The sequence below is a fragment of the Myotis myotis genome, unplaced genomic scaffold (genome assembly GCF_014108235.1).
Source record: "Myotis myotis isolate mMyoMyo1 unplaced genomic scaffold, mMyoMyo1.p scaffold_m19_p_9, whole genome shotgun sequence".
NCBI lineage: Eukaryota > Metazoa > Chordata > Mammalia > Chiroptera > Vespertilionidae > Myotis > Myotis myotis.
In genome coordinates this window covers 71,289,761-71,314,003 of record NW_023416401.1, presented here as the reverse complement: position 1 = coordinate 71,314,003, position 24,243 = coordinate 71,289,761, and positions in this window count along the sequence as shown.

Below are 24,243 nucleotides of genomic sequence, written 5' to 3'. Positions count from 1 at the left end.
TGGCCTAGCTAGACTGCCCTGGCTAGCGTACTGAAATTAGAGACATGTGAAGCAAAAATGAGCTATCCCAGTGGAGGTCATTTTAAAACAGCCAGCCCCAGCCAAACCTGGTTGCATACCATAAATAAATAAGTAATCCCAGCCCAAACCAGAAGACCCACTCAGCTGATTCTGGCCCAAACTGCCAACTTGTGGAAACATGAGATAACAAAATGGTGTTAAACCACTAAGCAAAGTGGTGATTTGTTGATTCACAAAAATTACTGCAGAGAGTGAATAAGCTCTTGTCAGTTGGGCATTGGCAGCGAATAAATATATTTAAAGCCTGGGCCATCACACACATGTTTAATATTCCTTACACACCAAAGCTGTGGAGAGACATGCAAATATTATTCATTTGGCAGGCACTAATTTTTTGACCATATACCACTGCCATTTCCAGGAGAACTTGATAATATCCAATGCTGCTCACTTCCAATTCCCAGAGAGCTAAAAGAAGAAAAAAGAATTGAGCGTCAACACATTTGTAGTAATCACTGGCTGTATAAGTAAAATAGAAATCTGTCACCTATAGCCACTGGTAGAGCAGATAAAATTCAGCATAAATTGTCATAAATTAATTAAAAACTAAACTTTTAAATTGAAAGGTGTTTTTAAAATAATTAGTTAACATTTACTATCATTCTAAACAGACTTACTGCTAACTTTAACAATTTTTTCACAGAAACCTTTTTTTTTAAAATAATCCTCATCAGAGCATATGTTTTCATTGATTTTAGAGAGAGAGGAAGGGAGAGAGAGAGAGAGAGAGAGAGAAACATTGATGTGAGAGAGAAACATCAATAGGTTACCTCCCTTATGTGCCCCAACTGAAAGGGGATCAAACCACAACCTAGGTATGTGCTCTGACCAAGAATCAAACTCACAACCTTCTGGTGTGTGGGACAATGCTACAATCAACCGAGCCACCCATCAGGGCCAAAATCCTTTCTTAACAAAATTTTAATTAAGCCTGAGGGAACTGAAAAAGTTGTACATTCATTAATTTATTAAGTCAGTATCCTATATAATAAAGAGGCAATATGCAAAATGACCATCACACCCTTACACAAGGTGGCCACCCCCATGTGGTCACAAGATGGCTGCCACAAGATTTCCAGCAGGGGAGGGCAGTTGTGGGTGATCAGGCCTGCAGGGGAGGGCAGTTAGGGGAGACCGGGCTGACAGGGAAGGGCAGTTGGGGGTGACCAGGCCTGCAGGGGAGGGCAGTTAAGGGCAACCAGGCCAGCAGGGGAGGGCAGTTAGGGGCGACCATACCAGACCATCAAGGGAGGGCAGTGGGGGGTAACCAGGCTGGAAGGGGAGGGCAGTTAGGGGCAATCGGGATGGCAGGGGAGCAGTTAGGCATTGACCAGGCTGGCAGGGGAATGGTTAGGGGGTGATCAGTCTGGCAGGCAGAAGCAGTTATGGGCAATCAGGCAGGCAGGCAGGAGAGCCTTTGGGAGCCAGCAGTCCCAGATTGTGAGAGGGATGTCCAACTGCCTGCTCCCATAGGGATTGGGCCTAAACTGGCAGTCGGACATCCCCCGAGGGGTCCCAGATTGGAGAGGGTGCAGGCTGGGCTGCGGGACACCCCCCCCACCCCCCAGTGCATGAATTTCATGCACCAGCCCTCTAGTTCTACATAAGGTGAGTTTTCCTGGATGCCTCAAAGAATGTGGCAATCTCTGCTCTCAAAGATATGATAATACAAAAGGAGAAATAAGTTCTCCTAAACCTCACTTAATTGTTGTTTTTTCATTAACCGGCATAACAAAAAGGTATTCTCAATAAGTTAACACCTGAGCTACTTAAAGAAATGGGGCAAGAAGTTGGTATTCAAAACATAAGAAGGCCATGCAAAGCTACAAGGAAAGCAACTGATGGGGATCTTCAGAACTAGTGGATTGGTTTCTAGCAACTCTCAGGAAGGGATCTGTCAACAATCTTGGTTTGGAAAGCAACCCATATTCATTCCCTAGAGATCTGATTGAGTTCCCATAAGTAAATGAACTTCCTTCTTAGAGTCATAAACTCTAGTAGCAGAGGAATGATAATCTAATCACCAGGCAGCTGGTATGAAAGAGCTTTCTGCAGGAAGACAAGGAAATGGTTTATTACAATTCTAGCTGCCCCAAGCCACAAAAACATCTGCAGGTCAGCTTTGCTCTAAATAGCGTTGGTCACCTATATAGGGCCCATCCTCTGTCCCTGTGTTGAATATTTCCAATATACTCTGAGTTCATCTGGCATTAAATCACCAGTTTGACTTTAAGAAGGTGCTTGATTGGAGCTACCTCTGTTGGAGGTAAGAGAGCTGACTTTGGACATTGAATAAATGTTTTCTTTCTCACTGAGAGAATTGAAGCACCCAGTTCCTACCACTACATCTTCCACTTACTTGTCTCTGTATTGTTTCTCTGCCTTCGCTCTAGATTCTGAAAATGAAAGGTCCATGCCCCTAAATAAGTGCACTCCTCCCTTTATACATACAACTTATCCTTTTTGCCACTCAAGGCCATCAATTCAGCAACTTTTCCCTCTTCTGTTATTTTTTATGCTCTAATATATCTCAAGATTTTTTCTGCCATTTATTAAAAAAATAATTCCTCCATCAGCCTACAGCAAACAAAACCTTTTACTCTCTACTTTTAAAGAACTTCTTGAAAGTGATCTATAGTCACTGTCACAAATTTCTTCTGTCCCATTCTCTCTTTAACCTATTTTGACCAAGCTTTTGCTCCCTTGTTCCAACTAATCTGTCTCACAAGATGATCAATGACCTGCATGTTGCTCAACCCAACAGTGATCTTACTTGACATATGGGTAGCATTGGACAAAGTCGAAACTCCCTTCTCCTTGAAAACATTTCTTCACTTAATTTCCATGACATGACACTTTCATTGTTCCTCACCTATGCTCTAGTAATTTATTCTCCTATGTGCTAGTCATTTAGTCTAAGTCCTCTTTTGCTGTTTCCTCATTATTTTCCTAGCATTGAAAATTAGAAGTGCCCCAGAGTTCAGGCCTTGGCTTTTGTCACTATTTTATCTAAATTCATACCTTTGGTGAGTTCCAAAGTTATGGCCTTGAATAGTTTCAGACCTATGTACAACCATACAGAATTCATCTATCCAGCCTGGACCTCTCCTCTGCTCATCTCTCTATTTGACAGCCTGCTGAATTTTCCACTTAAATGATTAATAGGTACTTTAAATATAACAGGTCCTAAAATCAACCTTGATCTTCCTTTTTCACATGCTCAGCACAGTCTTTCCCATCTCTGGAAATTGAAATTCTTTTCTTTTTAATCTAGTTGATTGAGCCAAACGCCTTGCCATCATCCCTAATACCACTCTTTCCTATTCTGCAAATCTGATTGTCAGCAAACTTAACAGACTCAACTTCAAAAGATTTTTAGAGTCCAAACAATCCAGTGACTTACTATCACATTTACTGCTAAGACCCCTTTCTAAGCAACCATTGCCTATCATCCTATATAATAAAAGGGTGATATGTAAATAGACTGAACAACAGAACAATCGAACAACCAAAGTGTAATATGCTAATGATATGTTAAGGCTGCTCAACCACTCTCTATGACGTGTACTGACCACCAGGGGGTAGATAGTCGACCAGTTGACCAGTCGTTATGATGTGTACTGACCACCAGGGGGCAGATGCTCCGACCGGTAGGTTAGCTTGCTGCTGGGGTCTGTCTGATCAGGACTGAGTGAGATGGGCTGGACATGCCCTGGAGCCCATTTGCAGTCCCTCCCCGGTGGGGTCCCTCAGCCTGGCCTGAGCCCTCTCGCAATCAGGGACCACTTGGGGGATGTTGGAGAGTCAGTTTCAGCCTGATCCCGCATGCCACTCCCCTTGGGAGGGCACCAGACACAGGGCTCATGGCTGGTGAGCGCTGCTGTGGCAACATGAGCCTCTCCTGATCGGGACTAATTGGGCACAAGCCCATGGCAAGCACAGTGGGGCTGGGATAAGAGGGAGCGGCAGGTAGGAGCTGCAGACAGCATTGGACTGCTGGTTTTGGCCTGATCCCTGCAGGCTACCCCCAGGGACTCCACCAGTGCACAAATTTGTGCACTGGGCCTCTAGTCTATAATAATGTGATGGCTTGTTAGCTTGTCTCCTCATCCTCATTCCCACCAGTCCATCCCCAGTAGGGTAGCCTGAGTGATTCAGTAAAAAGTGGAAGCAGACCATAGCACTTTTTTTCTGCAAATTCTCCAATGGACATTCACCTCATTCAGGCTTAAAAGATAAAATATTCCACTGGCCTCAGAAAAATCTGTGCTCCCTTTTTTGGTATTTTCCTCACTCATTTGCCTGTTGCATAGACCCTCTTTCTGTTCTTCAAACATGTCAGGTAGACTGGACATTGTCCTCTGTATTTGATTTGTTTCTGTGTTTGTTTGTTTTTCCTGCTATGTTCATGGATGTCTCTATCACTTATTTTAAGTATCTTACTCAATTGTCCTCTTGTTTTGTAAGGTCTTCCTTCTTGACCATTCTCCTAAAATTTTCACCACTATCCTTACCATCATTGTTTCTAATTCCCTTTATTTATTGTCTTCTCCTTAGCAGCTATCTCTATCTAAAATTTTGCATATATTTTTATCAATCATTTTTCTATAGAATATAAATGATACAAAACTAAAGAATTTAGTCTGGTCTCTGTCTCTAATGATTGCATTATTGTTACCAATCAATGGTCTTTTTCTGAATCTATGTGCCCTTTGTTATATATTTTGCAATTTATCCCAAGAAAGGTTGGATATACTTCTCTGCTCCATTGCTGTTGGACTTGGTCAAAAGACCTGCTCTGGTCAGTGGGATGTAGGCAGATGTGATCCAAGCTTAGACTTTATGAGGTATTGCTATGAGAAGCACATGTCTTATGTAGCCAGTGGTCCCAGGAGATAGGGATTATATGTAGAGGACTCATACAACTTGGGCAACCTATAGGTTGAAGTCTTGTTCAGCTGAGCACAACCTATATCAATCAGACCCTACCCACCTGACACATGCACCATGGAGAAATAAATAAATATATATATCATTGAGATTCTGTGATTGTTATGCACCAATAACAGACTATTATATTATTATGTCCACAGATCCTGGCACATAATACTAGTAAGTACCTGATAAATAACTGATGAATACATGGCCATCTATAAGAAGCATAAATTATTTAAGCTGTGGGACTCATTGCCAAATGATATGCCTTTGCATCTCCTAGCAGAGAGCATAGGGACATATGACTAGTTCTAACTAATGAGTTATGAACTGAAATGACATTGTGTCACTTCCAGGCTACAACATTTAATGGAAAGACATTCTAAAGCTCTATTTTTCCCTTTGGCATAATAAGAAACAATGTTTACAATTATGGCTGGTCCATGTGTAACAGAAATGAGCACAGCCTCCAGCTGACCTGTAATAAACATGTAACATGCATGAAAAATAAACTGTTGGTGTTTAAACCCTGAGATTTGGGGTTTGTTGACTATATAATAATCTAATCTATGACAATAAAACTATATATAAATAAGACATAAATTTAGAGTCATTTTAAGATTTCAAGTGGTATGAAGTATTATCCTAATATCCTTATTTTATATCCTTGTTCTAGAGAGTAAATTTCTAACATAAGTTTTACTCTAAAGAAACTTTAGATCTGGAAATAGCCACATATTGGATTTGTGACATTGGATAAATCTTGAACCCACTATAACCTTATTTCCTTATTTATCAAATAAGACTAATAATATCCCTCTCAGAAGTTGTTGTTATCTCTCATTAATATACCTAGTGTTTATTAAGGATGTGCTGAACTCAGAATTTGAGCTCAAAGAGCTTGATATCCAAGAAGGGACAAGCCATAGACCCATACTGTTATGTTACCAGGAATTGCATGTGGTAATTGCCAGGAGAGTCTCAGAACAAAGGAATGAGAAGGATGAAGAGAGTTGACATCTGTCAGGGAAGTAGGAAGACACCATGCATGATTCACAAACAACTTTCTAGGGAAGGAAAATCATAACTTGGAACCTAGACTCCAGGCAAACTTTACTCATAGTACTTAACTCTCTGTCCCATTAAACTACCCTCTGTCACTTCTGTGCAAAAGTGTCTGCTTCTTATTAGAGAGTACCTGACTCTTTAAACATGATTTTGCTGTCCTGGATAGCACTATGGTCCTAGAAAAGTTGATTTTTAGTGACCTTCTTTTACTACAGAATCTGTTCAGGCCATTGAAACTCCTTGTAACTCCCTTTCATTGAGATCATTGCAATTCTTAGTTATTAATTCTATGATTATTTAATTATCAATCACCTCCTTCAATAATTTATATGTTCCATGAGGACAAATCTATATTATATACCCAGTGCATAGCACAGTGTCTGACATGTAGTAAAAGCTCAATAAACAATTGGTGAATGAATGAATAAATGAGTGTCAGGTCTCTCATGTCTACTGTATCACTCCACCAAAATCACCCCTAATGGTGGGTTCAATAACATTTGTTGAACCTGAATGCTTAGGAAAGAAAATGATTCCAATGAAATTAAGTTCCCTCAGACATAGACCAATTGTTTCTACTAAGAAGGCTTCACATTTTAAAAGAGAACCTATCAAGCCAATGAAAGTCTATGTAATGGTGAAATTTATGACTAGAGGGATATTTAATAGAAAATAGATCGACAAGCAGTTTGAAGAATTTTCACATGGTCTTCAAATTACACCATCTGTATAATTGTTCAATCATCAGGTTGACCAGTAGGAAGAGAATAGAGAAGCAAAAAATCATTTGAAAACAAAACACATAATTTTTCATAAGTCAGATGATTTTTATTCATTCTGTATTCATTAAAAGTGAGGCAACTAGAATTAAATGTGTACTAGAAATTATAATAACTATCTTTGAAATGTAAACACTGGGGTGAATGATGAGCAATTAAGGAATCTGGCCAGAAACATTCCTTAGTGCATTCTGATATACTCAAACATTTTAGGTTGTGCTTTTCATGTTGCTTTATTTGGAAATACTTTACCATAATGTGATATGTACCAAAATAACTTTGGCAATGATATCCTTTTTTCCTTTAGCAAAAAATGAGCTGTAAAACATTATGTGCTTGGATATAAAACTGAAATCATAGGACTCAAGAGGTAATTCCTCATCATAAATGCTAACTCTGTAAAGAGTAAAAGAGTAGCAAGTCTGGAAAGAGTGTGGGTTTTCATCTGAATGTTGGGATGCTAAACCAAATTATATAAATACTTGGTTTAGATTGAAAATCAACTCATTTAGCACTGTGTCAATGGCTCTAAAAACTGCATGTTTCTTATTTTATACATATCATCTGCTCCATTTGCCTTTAATTTACTGTATAAGTAGTGTGACCTCATTTCATGGAGATGAAGACAACCTCAGACTCATTCAGAGCAATAATTATGGATTACAGAAGGATAACATAATAAGATCCTGTTTGCATAAAATTGCTATTTGAATGTTGGATGCCAGTGTTGGAGTTATCAGGATTTGACACATCTGCCAGACTCAGCTGTGGTTCCAATGGGAAATACAAATTTAATGTGAGTGCTGAAAATGTTGAAGCCTCTAAGATTTATGGGGATGGGCATCTCAGCTGATATAACAAGTTATCTTTCTGTGGAATAGCATTGTCATGGGCCTGCCAACTTACTAAGCACTTATGAGGATTATTTCAACTCAGATTTAAAACAGACTCATGAGGTCAGACTATTAATATTATTCCCATTTGACAGATAAAGAAAGTAACTTATCTAAAGCCATGCAGTTCGACAGTGGCAGGACTAAAACACTGGATCTGAATAGAGATCTCAAATCCATATTATATTACCTCTTCTGTCTCTTTAATTATTTTCCATCCATGTATTTGTCCATCCATCTATTCACTTCTTGCCAACCTCACCTCTGTCTCCATCTGCCCATATAACCATGTTCTTTCTCTGTCTTTTTCTGTACCTTCGTGTACCTTTCTATGTACCTCTCTGTCTCTGTCTTTCTGTGTACTCTTCTAGCTGTGTCCTTGACTCCATATCAGCCCTAATGAGTTTCTGCCACTCTCTTATTTCATGTTTCTGTTCTTCATTTCCTTTTTTCTCTCATTCTCTCATTCTCTCTCTCTCTCTCTCTCTCTCTCTCTCTCTCTCTCTCTCTATATATATATATATATATATATATCCATATATATATATCCATCCGTCCATCCACCCAATCATCTATCTATCCACTATGCTTTCCACACCTCCAAATTCTTTTCTGAATATGCCATATACTTTCTAATTTTCCCATGGGGTTTCTCTCCCTTTCTCTGTCTCTGTCTTTCTCACAATTCTCTCTATTCCTCCACTCTCAAACCTCTCCCCTCTCTCTACTGAAAGTTAGTGTTCATCCAGTTATTTTAGGCATGTTCTTGCATGTCATTACCTTCTGCCTGATCCAAAGTTAGAAAATATGTTTCCATATGTTGAAGGTCTATGTCTTTTTAAGGCAATAAAACATCTATACATGGCTCAACCAAAGGTCAACCCTATTGCTACTAGCTGAAAAACAAAGTTTTAAAGAAAAATTATTGATGGGTTTTCCACATTTCTACACATTTTATGAGTGGGGCACTAACTTCCCTTTGTTCCTGAGTATCTTTTCAAGGACGTTTGTATACTGAGCAGCCTTAGAAAACAAATATAGTAACTCCATCTGAAGCTAAGGACAAGTTGACTTACATTTTTATAAGACAGAGACAGTATCTCCTTCTGGATGACAGGACAGGCATCCTTACCATTAAGGATAATAAAATAATGTCACCTGTGAGCAAAGGGAGGACATACCTGGCCAATGTGTAATTCAGATTTCTAAGCTCAAGGTTCTTCTCATACTACATGTGCAGGCAACTCCTTGGGCGCATCCATGTAGCCCCTGCTGGACTTGAAAGTAAGGAAAACTGAAAAAAAAATGCTGATGCTCTTGCTGCTTACCATGCCTGGGTAATAAAGTTTTATGTGTCTGATACTGGGGTCTTCTGTATTCCGCAGACATCCATGAAAGTGTAGCAGGCTAACTTAATAGATTGCAAGTGGCTAAACTCTCAACCCCTTCACAGTCTTGCCTCAAAGCTGTACCTTTATTCATCCTGCTTGATACCAGCACAGCACTAGTATATATATTGAAAAGAAGAATGTTTGTATGTTTGTGTCTCTCTCACATCGAAGTTTCTCTCTCTGTGTCTCCCCCTCTCCCTTCCATTCTCTCTAAAAATCATTGCAAAAATATCTGCTGGTGAGAATTAACAGAAAATGGCACCTATTTCAACTGCAAACTCAGGTATCCCTTCCTCTATATGCCAGCCATTTCAATAAGGAAGAAGAACCCTTTCCATCCATCCATTTCACAGGGTCTATCCCCCAACACACTTAATATTATGGGGTGGTTTGTTACTTGGGTATAACTGGTCATGTTCAAGCTTTACTGCCTTTGCAAGGCCAATGCAATGAAGGGTTCACATGGCAATATGGCTTGAAAGGGTACAGGTGTATCAGCTGCCCCTCGTGCCCCAGCTCACATTCTCTCAGCCTCATCTCTGACCCCAGCTGTGCTTGTAGCAGGCAGGTCCTTACAGGCTTCAACTTATTTTACACCCACGCTGTCTCATCTTAATTATGCTCTGTGAATCTTTCCTTTCTATTCTGGGATTTCTCTTCTGTTCCAAAAGCTAGCAACAGTCCACTCATTGGGCATGAAGCACTTCCGGAAGTACAAGGCTGGGTAGTGTCCCCAAGGACAGTCCTCAAACATGGGGGCCTGGAACCAGATAGGTAACTGTTTTTCCCAACTGATTCTCAGGTGGGAAAATCAGAGGAACATCTCTAAGCTGTTTAGAAATCCTTTGAAAGAATCAAATTCAAGTAACCCACAGCAGTGACCTTAACAAAATGCACCCTCATACTGGTTTTTCCTTCTTTCTTCACTCCCCCCTTGTGCCTTTCTTCTAATCTCTGGAATAACCTCATAAATAAACTACTGATATTCAAGTTCTTGCTTCAGGTTCTACTTCTGAGGGAAATAAAAGCTAATCTAATGGGAGAGTAAAAAGAGCAATGCCTTTGGAACCAGACAGACCTGAGTCTGTACTTTCTACCTGGAAGATCTTCAACCTCTGTGAGCATCAGCTTCTTCATTTGCAAGATTAGGGGTATAATGCTTACTTTGTATAGGTGGGGAATAGTGATTATGGATAAAAATCATGCAGTCCTTATCACACAGTCTGTCACAACATCAGTCTTCAACAAATAGCAGTAATTGTTGTTAGTATAGTCTGAGCAAATCCCAGGGGCACAAATCCTGTTGTTCTAACTTCAGTGACTGTCTGGGGACTGCTAAACTGAGGGACTTTATCACTTTAAAGACCCAAAACCACATGCATTATTTATAAATTACTGCTTATAGAAATGGTTGTATCATAAATAGCTTCTAGATTCCATAGAATTATTTATGTGTTTGTAGAAAAATAATATATATGAGGAATTAAGCTGTTATTGCTTTTCTTTCTCTTCTTCTTAATTCATTCTGCCCTTCCTTCTCACCTCTGTCTAGTCAACCTCCCATTGTGCATTTGTGGGCTCAGGAGAATAAGAAATTACAAGTTTAGAAATATTCAATTCTTTTATTTATTTTATCTTTTTAAATTTTATAAACCTAGAGCAGAAGCCATAGCTTTTGAAGAAAGTTTTCATTCCTTTTTAAATAGTAATAAATTCTCAGAGCATGAACAAAGTTAAGGAATTGGGGTTCAGATGGAAAGAATGGCAAACCCAAACAGGTAAGAATAGATCCAGAGATGGCCCTAGCCTCTCCTTTAGTGCCACCCAAGGAGCCCCCTCTCTTGTCTCCCTAGGTGCTGTGTAGGAGGTAAGCATTGCAGTAAGCTCTGTGTGTTTCCTCCAATGGGGGAAAGTGTTAGTTCTTCATGTTGTCATCCCCTGAAAACCACCTTCAATAGCAGATTTGCAGATGGGCCCCTGAGGCAACTTTCAATTTTCTCAATTCCTTTTCAGAATCCGAAGACATCTAGAGGACCCTAATAAAGAATGGGCCCAATGTGAAGGTGGGAGAGGTTATATCTATGGTCTGACTCTCAGAGTCAATGTCTACCCCAGGCCAGAAGAGCAGTAAACCAAACCCTATGACACATGCTTTATTTATCAAAGTATATAATATATTGAAAGGATTCAGAACATGCCACTCCAAAATATGCTGTTCTGGCATATTGACTATTTTGAGTTAAAGGCACTTGTAAAACAGCAAATACATGAAAAGCACTCTGACCATTTTTCGTGTTTTTTTTTTTAACAGCAGGAGATGAAATTCTCATGTGGAAGATATCCTCCCTATACCAGAAGGAAAGGAGCATTCTTATCACGAATGAGAAGCTGAGATTGAGGGAATTCTATACATACAGCTCTTGTTAAAAATCTGTATCTTCCTTCAGCCTCCCCATATAGTTTAGTTACTTGGCCTCTCTTTGTTCAACCTAATACCAGGGCATGTAGATTTTACAATTTCTTTGTGTCTTCGTTCCTCATAAAGGCTTCTGTTTATGTGAAACTTGTATTAAATAAATGTGTGTCCTTTTCTATTGTTGATCTAGCCCAGTGGTTCTCAACCTTCTGGCCCTTTAAATACAGTTCCTCATGTTGTGACCCAACCATAAAATTATTTTAGTTGCTACTTCATAACTGTAATGTTGCTACTGTTATGAATCGTAATGTAAATATCTGATATGCAGGATGGTCTTAGGCGACCCCTGTGAAAGGGTCGTTCAACCGTCAAAAGGGTTGAGACCCACAGGTTGAGAACCGCAGCTCTAGCCTATGTCAACTTTTTTTCAGGCCCAGCTGGAATCAAAACAGAGAGAGTAAAAGTAAAATGTTGCTTGCCCTAAACTTTCCTATATGTTCATCTGGTTTATGCTATGCGTCCTCTGTAGTTTCTGAGAATCCTGGAGAATGAAGGTTCACACCCTTGTGAATTTCAGTCCCAAAGAAGGCCATTTCTATGAGACGTGAGTCATGAACTCATCTTCAAATTCACCCTCCCACTTAACCCCAATTTATGATTTCTGGAAGATCCCTACGTAACAGTCATGAGTGGGTTAGATAAATGGCTCTCTGGAAACACTCAAGCTAGGTGGCATGTCTGGCTGAAAGTGGTTCCCAACAGTGGCTGAGCAGTAAGATGCCTTGACTGTGGGCAGTAGCCTTAGAACCTCTGAAATTATGCCCAGCAGGCAATGAGGTCTTTACATTGAAGATAGAGCAAAAGCTGACAGAAGTAATCATTTCCTTCACACTTTCAGTCCGGATCAATGCCTTCTAACTACATAAATGCCTCTTTACCTGGAAAGAGGTGCTGAGTCATACAGGAGAGGGCAGTTTTCAATGACATTGAGAACATATCTTTTCTCAGCCCCACTACCTGACCCCCGACTCAAGAAAAACATTTTTGTAAGGTATGTCCATTTCAGCCCACTAATTGACAGTGAAAGTATTAGTTATTAATTTCCTCAAAGCCTAGTAGCTTAAAACAATGGAAGTTACCGCACAGCTTCTGTGGGTCAGGAATCTAGGTGCCGCTCAGCTAGGCTGCAGTCAAGCTGTCAGCTGGGGCTGCAGTCTCATCCAAAGACTTCTTCACCGCACATGTCTCTGCACAGGGCTCACAACACAACATCTGGCAGCAGTGTCAGATTGCTATGAAAGTTCCCATATGTTACATTTACCTTGTGGACAGGTTACCAGCAGTCCATGAGTCAGCACCAGTGCACAGGCCATTTAGCTTTCTCCTTCCACGTGCCTCTGTCTCCCAAGCCTTCCTCTAAATGGGGATGTTCTTCTAAGAATGTCAACTCAGGCAAAAAAAAAAAAAAAAAAAAAAAAAAAGGCCTGCTGTTTCCTAGCCTTCTAAATTATAGCTGTGAGTCCAACCTGGATCACTTTCCCCTACACTTGTTCAAATGCAAATCTCTCTACTCACCAGGTTTGCTCTTTCTCTGAAGCTATTCATTCAGTAAACAGAATATTTATTATCATAGTCATTAATAAGAAACCAGTCTCTTCTACACATATTCCCTCTCCCCCCACCCAACACACACATCCATTTGATCCAATGATTCAAATCTTGCCCTACTTTCTTGCCTCTTTTATTTTTTATTTTGGCCCTATTGACATATGCCTAGCTCAAGCTCACATCATCTTCCAACTAAATTATTGCAGTGGCCTCTAAATTGCCTTTCTGCTTCCTGCTTACCTCATCCCCCAACCTGCTATATATAGTGAGTCCAGAAAATCATTTATAAACCAGAGCTCTGACAATTGTCCTACACTTTCTTGAAAGCCTTTTTAGTACTTTCATAGGACCCACAATATAAAAATCTGTGATCCGTGGATACACATCAAAGCTCTCCATAGTGGGCAATGGTAGTCTTTTTTATACGTATTGGCTTACCCCAGGAGCATGTTGGGAGCCAGAGAGTTAACACCCTCAAGAAGAACCCCCACCTGTTGAAAGGCAGAAATGGGTGGGTAAATACCTCGGCCTCCCAACTCCTCAGGGGGACAATTCCCAAAGGACCCCCAGCAAGATAAAGCCGGCAGTGGTAACCAGTGTACTGCCAAGCCATACTGGGGCCTTAGGGAACTAGTTATGTAATGATTGTTGTAGTATAATTTGAAGTTAGGATTGTGATACCTTCAGCTTTCCCCTCCTCTTCAGGATTGCTTTGCCCATTTGGAGTCTTTTGTAGCTCCATACACACTTGATAATTTTTTTTCTATTTCTTTGAGTAGGGCCACTGAGATTTTGATAGGATTGCATTAAATCTGTATCTTGCTTTAGCTACCATGGCCATTTTAACTGTGTTGATTCTTCAAATCCCGAACATGGAATATCTTTACATTTCTTTGTTTCTTCTTTGATTACTTTCAATAATGTCTTGAGTTTTCATTATATAGATTCTTTACATCTTTTGCTAAATTTATTCCTAGGTATTTTTTGTTAAAATTGAAGAGGAGTATTTTTACTTCAATAAGACAAGAAATAACAAGTGTTGGAAAGGATGTGGAGAAAAGGAACCCTCTTATGCTGTTGGTGGGAGTATAAACTGGTACAGCCACTATGGGAAAATGGTAAGGAGGTTCGTTAACATATTTAAGAATAGAGCTACCATATGACACAGTAATCCTTCTTCTGGGCATCCACCTGAACATTTTGAACAAATTCATTCATAAAGTTATATGTACCCCTATGTTCATTGCAGCATTATTCACGGTGGTCAAGAAATGGAAACAATCCAAGCTTCCTTCCATGAATGATTAAATAAATAAAAGGTGGTACATATATACAATGGAATACTACTGAGCTGCACAAAAATAGATAAATAATGCCATTTTGAACAACATGGATGGATGTTGAGCATACAAACGTCAGACAGAAAAGGACAAGACCATACAATTTCACTCCTATGTGGGATATAACAAAAAGCAACAAATAAATAAACAAACAAACAAAAAAACATTTGACTCAAATAACTGTATGGTGGTCACAAGAGAAGAACGGAGTGAGGGAAAGTAGAAGAAAGTAAAGGGAAGAGGTCAAATATATGATGACTGAAGGAGACTAAACTTTTAGTGATGAGCACACAAAGCAATATACAGATGATGCATTATAATATTGTACACTTGAAACTTATATAATCTTATTAGCCAATGCCATCCCAACAAATGTAACAAAAATATGCTCCTATATACAATATTTATATTTTAAATAGTTAATTGTTTTAATGAAATATTATTAATGAATTTGTTTTCATTAAAGCCAGTAAAGTAAAATTATATTAAAATTTCGTTTTGATGTAAATAAAATGTTTACATGTAAAATAATGGTATGTGTTTCAACACACCTATTTTCTTATTTTTTCAATATTTTTCAGTTACTTTAATGTTCTGTAGAATACTCAACATTTTAAAAAAAACATACAATTTTTATTTTGATATATTCTTTCTTTTATCACAGGCTCCAATATGGCTCAGCACAGCACTGTCAGCTCCTGGATTTATTTAAAATTTGGATAATTTCACATCATGAACTTTTTGTGTTGATTTTGATATTTAAAAAATATTTTATTAAAACATTGTGAATTTGGACTACTGATTGTTCAGCACCCCTTAAATTCTGCATCTTGTGTGAAGGCTTCCCTCACTACACCCTAGTCCTAGCCCAGATGACAATCTGTTTATTCATTCACTCATTCTCTCTTTATTGGATTTCCTCACTTTCCTACCTCACTTTCCATTCCTCTCACCCTACTTCCTGGGAGTCCTTCTCAAATAGATTAGCACACGTCTTTATATTAGGATCTGTTATTGGAGGAATACAAATTAATATGCCCTCTAGCAACCATTGCTTGTCACAGACACACTTCCATTTCTGTCCTTCAAACCAATGCTTAGCCAATTCAGGGTGTTTTCCACTCCGTGTTTATTTAACTATAAAAATATGTGAAAGCCCTTTATTTAAAAATCACTATATAGTCATGAGCTATTGTTATTAGCTTCTTGTTTGCCTATAAAACTCCTTCTCCCTAGATGTCCTTTATTCTATGCTCACCAGCTGAGAAATGAGTCATGCCACTCCCCCATAAAGACATTGTTCCCACATCTCTTCACTCAGATTTATCCTTTTTCTGTCTCCATATTTTAGTGGCAACCCATATGATAGGCTTTATCCCAGGTACCTTATATCCTGGGCATTTTATTACTCATCACTTCTATTAGACTATCAATCTGAAAAAAGTGGGGATACAACAACCGCATCCTACCTTGCAGTGGGCAATTGCACATTAAATGTCTGGTGACTTAAATTAAGTGAAGAATTTAATAAATTTAAAACCAAATGTGTTCAAGAACAGAACCTTCAGTTTGGTGACTAGACCAGGTGGAGATGTACACAAATATATTCAAAGCAGTGCTATCAGGGACCACAATGTACCAGATCAGTTGGCTTGATTTGCTGCCTGAGTAGGTTCAGAAACATGCCCATCCAACAAGCTGGAGCTGGATTTTGCAGACCAGAGTACACAGAAACCCTTGGTCTCCCCCAAACAATGAAAGGTTCTACTTTTACTGTTACCAAACTCTCCTGGATGATATAGCTTCCCTGGATCTGCATCAAGTGACAAATATTTCCAGCAGGTGTCCTCAGTCAGATCCAGAAATGGGGAAAAAGAAAAAATAGCTGGCATCTAATCTACTCTGATCCTGATGATAGGGTTGATGTGAACCCTGGCAAGCTTTTTTCAAAACCACCTGGCAGCAGATACCAACACACCCACATATGCCATTCAGGTTCTCCAATCTGTTCTCCAGACAGCTGAGTTTCCCTTGGCCATGATTAAACTTTTCATGCCATCCTCTCCCCCACCTTGCCCACAATTCAGAGAGTTCAGGATCCAGAATTTATAACACTATATTTCTACCTTTTCTCTGCCATCTAAGTTATATATCAAGTTGTCTATCACAGTGAAGAACTGAGAAGAAACCTAAACCACAGAGTAATGATTAAGCAAATTATTCCATTTCCACAAGATGGTATATAGAAAAAATAAAAACAGTAGTGATGTACTACCCATATTAATTGTAATAATTTTGATTATATAAACATGAATGATTGCTTTATTCCTTCTATTCACAATCCATTTTAATACATTATGAATATTATTCCTTTAATAGCTATATGAAATAATTATATACTGTATAAATTTTTTAAACACTAAGTGCATGGACATTCTAAATTGGGAGAATTTATAAAAAATGGGCATTTGGGAGAGGTAATTTCTAGTCTTATTCTTTTCTTGACAAATATATTTGCAAATTCTGCATATGGGTGGCATTGGTCTGTGTGTTTTGTGTACATGTATACTATGTGCAACATCCAGTTGTAATGCTCACAACTGTTTAACAACTGGCTCTGATAAATACCCCAGTTTGTAACATTTGCTGATTTCCATGGTGCAAATATTCTAATTGTAGCCAAGGTTTGGGCAGAGACACACATGATTGGTCTCAGAAGGCCATAGGAGCTGACTCAGCCCCACAGGACAGCTGGACTTCATCGTCCCATTGAGTACCTTCCAGAGCCAATAGCTAGCCACCTAAAACTGGCTCTAGAAAACAGTTATCTGTGGTCAATTTGAAGCTCCTCTCCAAACATCACAGCTCCCTAACAAGTCAAACGCACCAAGATACAAGAGAGAAGGAACAGATGTACATTGCCTTAGCCCATCGATCCACTCTCCTCCTGTAACTCCTCTGTCTACTGGAGCCTTATTAGGCTGTAAAGCCCAAACATCATTAGATAGGAAACTGTGTGGGCTTTTTACAGGGAAATGGCCAAGTCATAAAAAATATTAAATGTAAAAAACTTGTGTGAAGAAGAGCAGTGAGCATAATTTGGGATTTATAAGTAAACACGAAACAAAATAAAATGTCATTGGGAAACTGAGCAAGGAAATGCACTAGTTGGGACCTCAGTAAATATCCAAACTAATATCTAAACTAGCATTTTAGATAGATAAGATTGTATAGATAAGAAAATTGAGGCCCAGAAAGTTTAAGTGGCTGATTCAAGGTCAGATTTTTAAATCAGAGTATTCTAATTCCAAATGAATTTCTTTGCCTGGCCAGTATGACTCAGTGGTTGAGCATCGACCCAGGACTCAAGAGGTGACTGGTTCAATTCCTGGTCAGGGCACATTCCCGGTTTTGGGGCTCCACCCCCAGTAGGAGGCATGCAGGAGGCAGCTGATCCATGTTTCTATCCTTCTATCCCTCTCCCTTCATCTCTCTCTAAAAAGCCACACAAACATATTCAAATGAATTGCTTTGACCATTAAGTTGGCACTATTTAAAAATTCACATCAGCTCAAATTTTAGAGGATTATTATGATATGCTATTTTAAGACAACAAGGACTCTAAGAATGTTTAATATTTTTCCCAATGAGTTTAGATAAGTAAAATGTTTTTTTAATATATCTCCAATAAGTTTATATTCTAAGAAGCAGCTGTTTTTTTACCCTCACCCAAGGATATGTTTTTATTAATTTTAGAGAAAGAGGAAGAGAAACAGAGAGATATCGTTTGGTTGCCTCCCGTACTCGTCCCAACTTGGGAATTGAACTGGCAATCTAGGTTTGTACCCTGACTGGAATCTAACCCACAACCTTTTGTTGTATGGGACAACTCTCCAACCCATGGAGCCATCCAGACAGGGCTCTAAGCAGTAACTTTCTAAACATCAAAGAGGAATACACTAATGTTCATTGCCAATGAAACTCTCTCATAGATTTTTCTAGTCCCTGATGCAAAATAGAAGCCAGGCTACCCCATTCGCCTCTTTCCATTTCATCAGAACGATGTGTCTTATGGACACACTGTGAGGAAGCCAAACTTGACTTTGCTGCTTGTGTTAATCTCTGGGGGATGAGACCTGGAAATGACTTTCTCGGGAGAGCCCACAGCCTGTTTTTGAGGTTACTGTGGGTAAACTTCATCGTGTCACAAGCAACTGCATTTCCAAGGGAAAACCTGAACATTCCGAAACCTCATAAAACTATACAGTTAAAAATACAGAGGTAAAAACCAAATTTATATCTTTGCCTGCATTTTCACCATCATCTTTGTTAACTTTATAAGCATGTTCAAAGCAATCCACACACATTAGACACACTAAACTAGATTCCTAATTTGTCCACATAACTCAGGTTAGATTAGAACTTCAAATGAGGATTTCTCATTAATAGGATGCAAACATGTTACTTTGTGTCACTCACTAGAATAAAGATTCAGTCTCAGGATGAAAATTAGTAACTTATACTACAATACAAACAATTAAAAAATAACCGTTTTGACAATAAAAATATTGCCTTAACCCATTGTTTATGTTCCATAAATTTTGCAGAAACCTAAAAAACATAACTCTCTGGATGCTATACAAATCAGAAAGCTTCTAATAAATTTCTTAGAAGAGGGGTTAGAAGGTATCTGATAGGCAGAGGATAATATTTTGGGGGAAACAGTAGGATCATTACTCCAAAAGCTCTTTTGTGATTAGCATTTTTCCTGTGTTGGGGGTGTGAAATTGAAGATACTCCACTCAGGTGCTACCCACATTCATATGATGGTTTATAGAATTTGGACTTCACCATCATACCTAATAAGTACTTCAAAATGGCTTACGAGTTATTTGTTTATGTATTTATTTACTTCCGTATCAGCACCCCAATTTGGGGAGAATCCTCTGGCCACTTCCTACTGAGAATGTGGTCTCAGAATCACAGCCTGAGCATCACCTCAGAGACATTAGCAACACAGGATCCTAGATCTACTGAATCAGAGTCTGCATTTTATCAACATCCCAAGGGATTCAAATGTACATTAAAGTTCAGGAAGCACTGCTCTAGGCTTATTTCACACTTGGAGCATCTGAGGAATTGTTCCAGTTCTAATAACTAGTTAATTAATGATCAAAATTCATGCCCAGGGTTCTTGAATTCCAGAACTGTCTCTTTTCTGGCTTTCATTTCTTCTTTTGACACATCTTTAGGCAAAATGGCAATTCTTTTCATACAAACCCTTAATAATAATCCAATTGCTATCAATGTCCATCATTGCCAATGCCAGGTTTGGTTGGATCTACTCTCAGCAGCAATTAACTTTTGTTTTTTTAAAAATATATTTTATTGATTTTTTTACAGAGAGGAAGGGAGAGGGATAGAGAGTTAGAAACATCAATGAGAGAGAAACATCAATCAGCCGCATCCTGCACACTCCTCACTGGGGATGTGCCTGCAACCAAGGTACATGCCCTTGACTGGAATTGAACCTGGGACCCTTGAGTCCACAGGCTGATGCTCTATCCACTGAGCCAAACCGGTTAGGGCAGCAATTAAGTTTTGATATCCTTTTATGTGAATACAGTCTCAAATTTAGCATAGATACAATGGTTGGCAAAGTCAAGAAAAATGTATGTTTTCTGTTGGCAAAGATCAATCTGCTCAGGAGGACTGAATAAGGGTCTTTGGAATATTTATCAGTTTACCAGCAGATTAGAGAAGTTCATCCTCTACCCTGACCTCGTTCCAGAGAGAAGCAGAAATAAGCCTTGAAATAGCTTACATTTTCCTGGAACCACCAAAGCAAATGGAACTTCATTTCAAAAAGATAGCTAAGTACAAAGCAACAGAGGAAAATGCTTCAACTGATAACTTTCTGAGAATGGGAGATTCACAGCTGGTGAGAGTGATTTGGAAGCAGATCATAGGAAAAAATAGTTTATTTGCTATCACCCTACGAGGAATGAGTTGGAGAATATGGCTTGCTTTTTCCAGTCTCATATCAATGAAAAACAACAGCCATTACACAGCAGGAAGTGGGCAGGAGGAGTCATGCTGAAGCTGTGTCATTGCAGAGGCAATGATCCACTTAGTATTTCAGTTGAAAGTTTGAAAACTAGCCCGATAGATTTGCAGTTGATTCTGATAACATAGTTTCTCCAGATCCACCTTTTCTAGTCAGACCCTTTTACAGTATAAAAATCAAAATGGAACCCGAGAAGTCATTGTCATTTGACAGTTAATGCGACTAAGGCTCAGATTAGTTAAAGAACTCGCTCTAGATGATATAAGGGCAAAACCAGGATGAGGAGCCTGTGTTTCTGATTTTTCATCCAGTGCTCTGAAGGCTTTATACTCCCATTTTCTGCCTAAATGTTAAGGTGCATTTACCAAATAAAAGGAATCTTATTTTTGTTCAACACATTCCTATTTCATAAAGACAGAAAACAGATTCAGTATTTTGGGAAAATAACAAAAGGATGTGGGTTAGCTTTGGTGGAATCTATTCTCTGAAATTTAAAATTTTGACATCCTTTCAGGTTAATAATATATAGATTTAGAGGTCTGGATCAAGCCAAAGGGGGGTCAAAAGAAGTATATTTGCATCAGATGGCAAAGAATAATACATTTAGGAGGACTGGACAGGGGTCTTTGAAGTATTTAGGGCATAATTAATATCTCAGTAGTACCTATGGCTTTTGGAAGTGCTCCTATGTCTGTTTCCTAACTTTAAGGAATGAGAATTTGGCCTCAAAGCTACAGACAGCTGTGAAATTGAATGCTCTATTGGAGCATTTTAAATAGCACATTTGGCCCTTTGGAAATAACTAAATGGATTTTAGTTCTGCAGATTCATAGAACTTGCTCTTTACACAAAGTTCTCCCCCTTCCAGCTGAGTCACTCCCAGTACTTCTAAACGAAGCCCTTCATTACTCACACTCCCTACAGTATGTAAGGTAAGCTGAGGTTGACCTCACACACAACTAGCACAGCTTATTTCCTTTCAGATGCTAGAATTTTTATCTGTCTCTTTTCTTTACATAGCAACACATTGAGAAGTACAAATTGCAGAGAGTCTCATCTTGCAACCTAGAAATGAAAGTATGGTCTAAAGAACTGGGTTTTAACCTTGGCTTCACCTTAGAACCATCTGAGGAACTTTAATCCCCATGTCAGGATCTTTCGCAGTCCAATTTCAATAAAACCAGCTGGGTGAGACCCAGATCTTGGCATTCTAAGCAACTTATCAGGTGAGTCCAACGTTTAGCTAAGGTTGAGAACAAGTGGTTTAAAACAGCTCTTCTCAGAGTTTGATGAGCACCAGTATCATCTGGACACTTGTTAAAACACACACTTCTGGGCCCAACCACTGATTAGCAGACAACTTCCTCAGTGCTTCTCAAACTGTGGCCCTCAGTCAGCATCACTGGAGAGCTTGTCAGAAATGCAGATCCTCAGGTACCATCCAAACTAAGTCACTGTGAGTGGAGCACCTGAATCTTCAGGTTTATTAGCACTCTGAATACTATCGATGTTTACCAAAGTTGAGCATCATTGCTCCAAAGAAACTGGTTACAACTCTGTAACAAGGATAACAGTGGAAAATAATATTTCAAACAATGGTAAAATTCCAATCACCCATTAACTGTCTGATTTATTATTTGTACCACAAAACCCTGATAACTGTACAAGACCTGGTTTAATCATCCCAGGAATCCCCTGATTCCTTACCCCACCTTGTCCATCCGGGTGAACCTTCATGATTCTCTCACAGATAGCACCCATCAAAGCTGAGGTCACCTTGAATGAAAAGAATCCCTTATTGCTAAGTCAGTCTCCATGAAAAGTAATGCAATGGTATGTCTGCCAGGGACCCAGATTCACATATTTTCATCAATGCTGGAAGACGGGAGTTTGACCTAAAAGCAAAGCCCATGTCATGTCTGGAAGAAGTATCTATATACAGTATATAAAAGGCTAATATGCAAAGTGTCCCCTCAGGAGTTTGACCAGGAGACCAGGAGTTCGATCCCTCGCTATGAGGTGTACTGACTACCAGGGGGCACCGCGGGAAACCAGCGGCGGAGGCGGGGTGCTGAGGGAGCGAGGGAAGGAGGAGATGGGGAGGCAGGGAGGCAAGGAACCTGATCAGCCCTGATCGCTGGCCAGGCCTAGGGACCCTACCCGGGCATGAATTTTGTGCACTGGACCTCTAGTCTAGTATAAAAAATATAGGCAGGGAGCTTAGCATATTTGTTCCCACTTTAATCAGGAATAATGTTCTCACTGAAGTCTCTGGCCTGTTTCATGGGGCCCAGGCTGGGCTCTGAACACAAAGCATACAGAAAAAAAAGATCTTCTACCTGGACCCAAAGTTTAATCTGATCATCTTCCTCCTACACATTTCCTTGGATGTCATATCTGAGTTTACCACTCTTCTCCCCTATTATCTACCAGGTCTTCTGAGGTTATCTGAGCCTCAGCACTTTTTTTTCTGTTCAGCCATTGTTTTCCACTGGGTTAAAATTGTCCTAGAGCTAAAACAGAGCATCAGAATCACTAACAATCCCAGGGGGATTTTTCAGGAGTACCTTTGGCTGTGAGCAGTGCTACAATGCTCTTGTGAACTAACTGACCCCTTTTAAACCAGTGAAACTGCCAAAACGTGCTAGATCATTGATCCATAATCATGAATTCCTGGCCTCTATGAGTTTTAAGCTCAGCCACAGATGCTGTGACTATCACTATGAGAACAAGTCAAAAATGGTTCCCCTAATTAAAATGCTACCTTACTTCACAGTACAAGGTAAAAACAATCATGAGTGTATCAGACACTTGATCGACATCAGGGAAATACACTTAAAAATTAGTCTAAATATTTTCACTTTGAAATTTTGAGTGGCAGGAGCAGGAATTTGCCTTTTTCTAACAAAAGAAAATAAGATAAATCTAAGAACAGTGGAGTGAAGCTAACCTAAGCCAGAACTCCCCATGGAGAGCAGCAAGCTTCTTATGCTGGGTGTGGGTTGTGCATAATATTTTATTATTTCCCAGCCATTTTGGCTTATAGAAGTGCAAGAGAACCGGAATGCTCAGGATCAGGGAAATTATGCCAATTAAATAATTGCAAAAAAGGCTCAGGCAATTGCTGGTAGCCAGCTGAGGTTGTCTTCTATGTTATGAGTTTTAATATAACAGCCTCCCCTCTTAAAATTAGATTTAAAAACTGGGTTCACTTTGCACATTCATGTAAGTCCTCCTTAGGAAGATGCTTTGTAACCAGGAAGCTGAATGCTAATGCACGGGTTGCTATGGTAAGCAATCTTTTCTATTTAACGGGAGAATAAATAGTTCTATGAATCCCTAAATCAATAGCTGGGACTGAACAGGATAGAATCTGTTATGTTAGCCCCTAAATATAGGTTTGGAGCTAGAAGATAGTGTCTTGTCTATAAAATCCTAATACAATTATAGATGCTTCAGAAAATTTTGTATTCACCTTTTGAAGCTGCTTGTTGATATTTTTCAAAGTTTTTATATAACTTTCTAACATTTGATTAATTGTTTTTCTCTGTCAGCCAGATAAAGACAGTTGAGGGGGAAAAGAAAACTGCCAGTTTTCATAGCTGGGAAAAAGAGTTTGCAGAATTAGAACACATTTAATGAATGCTTAATGAGGTAGAAGAGTT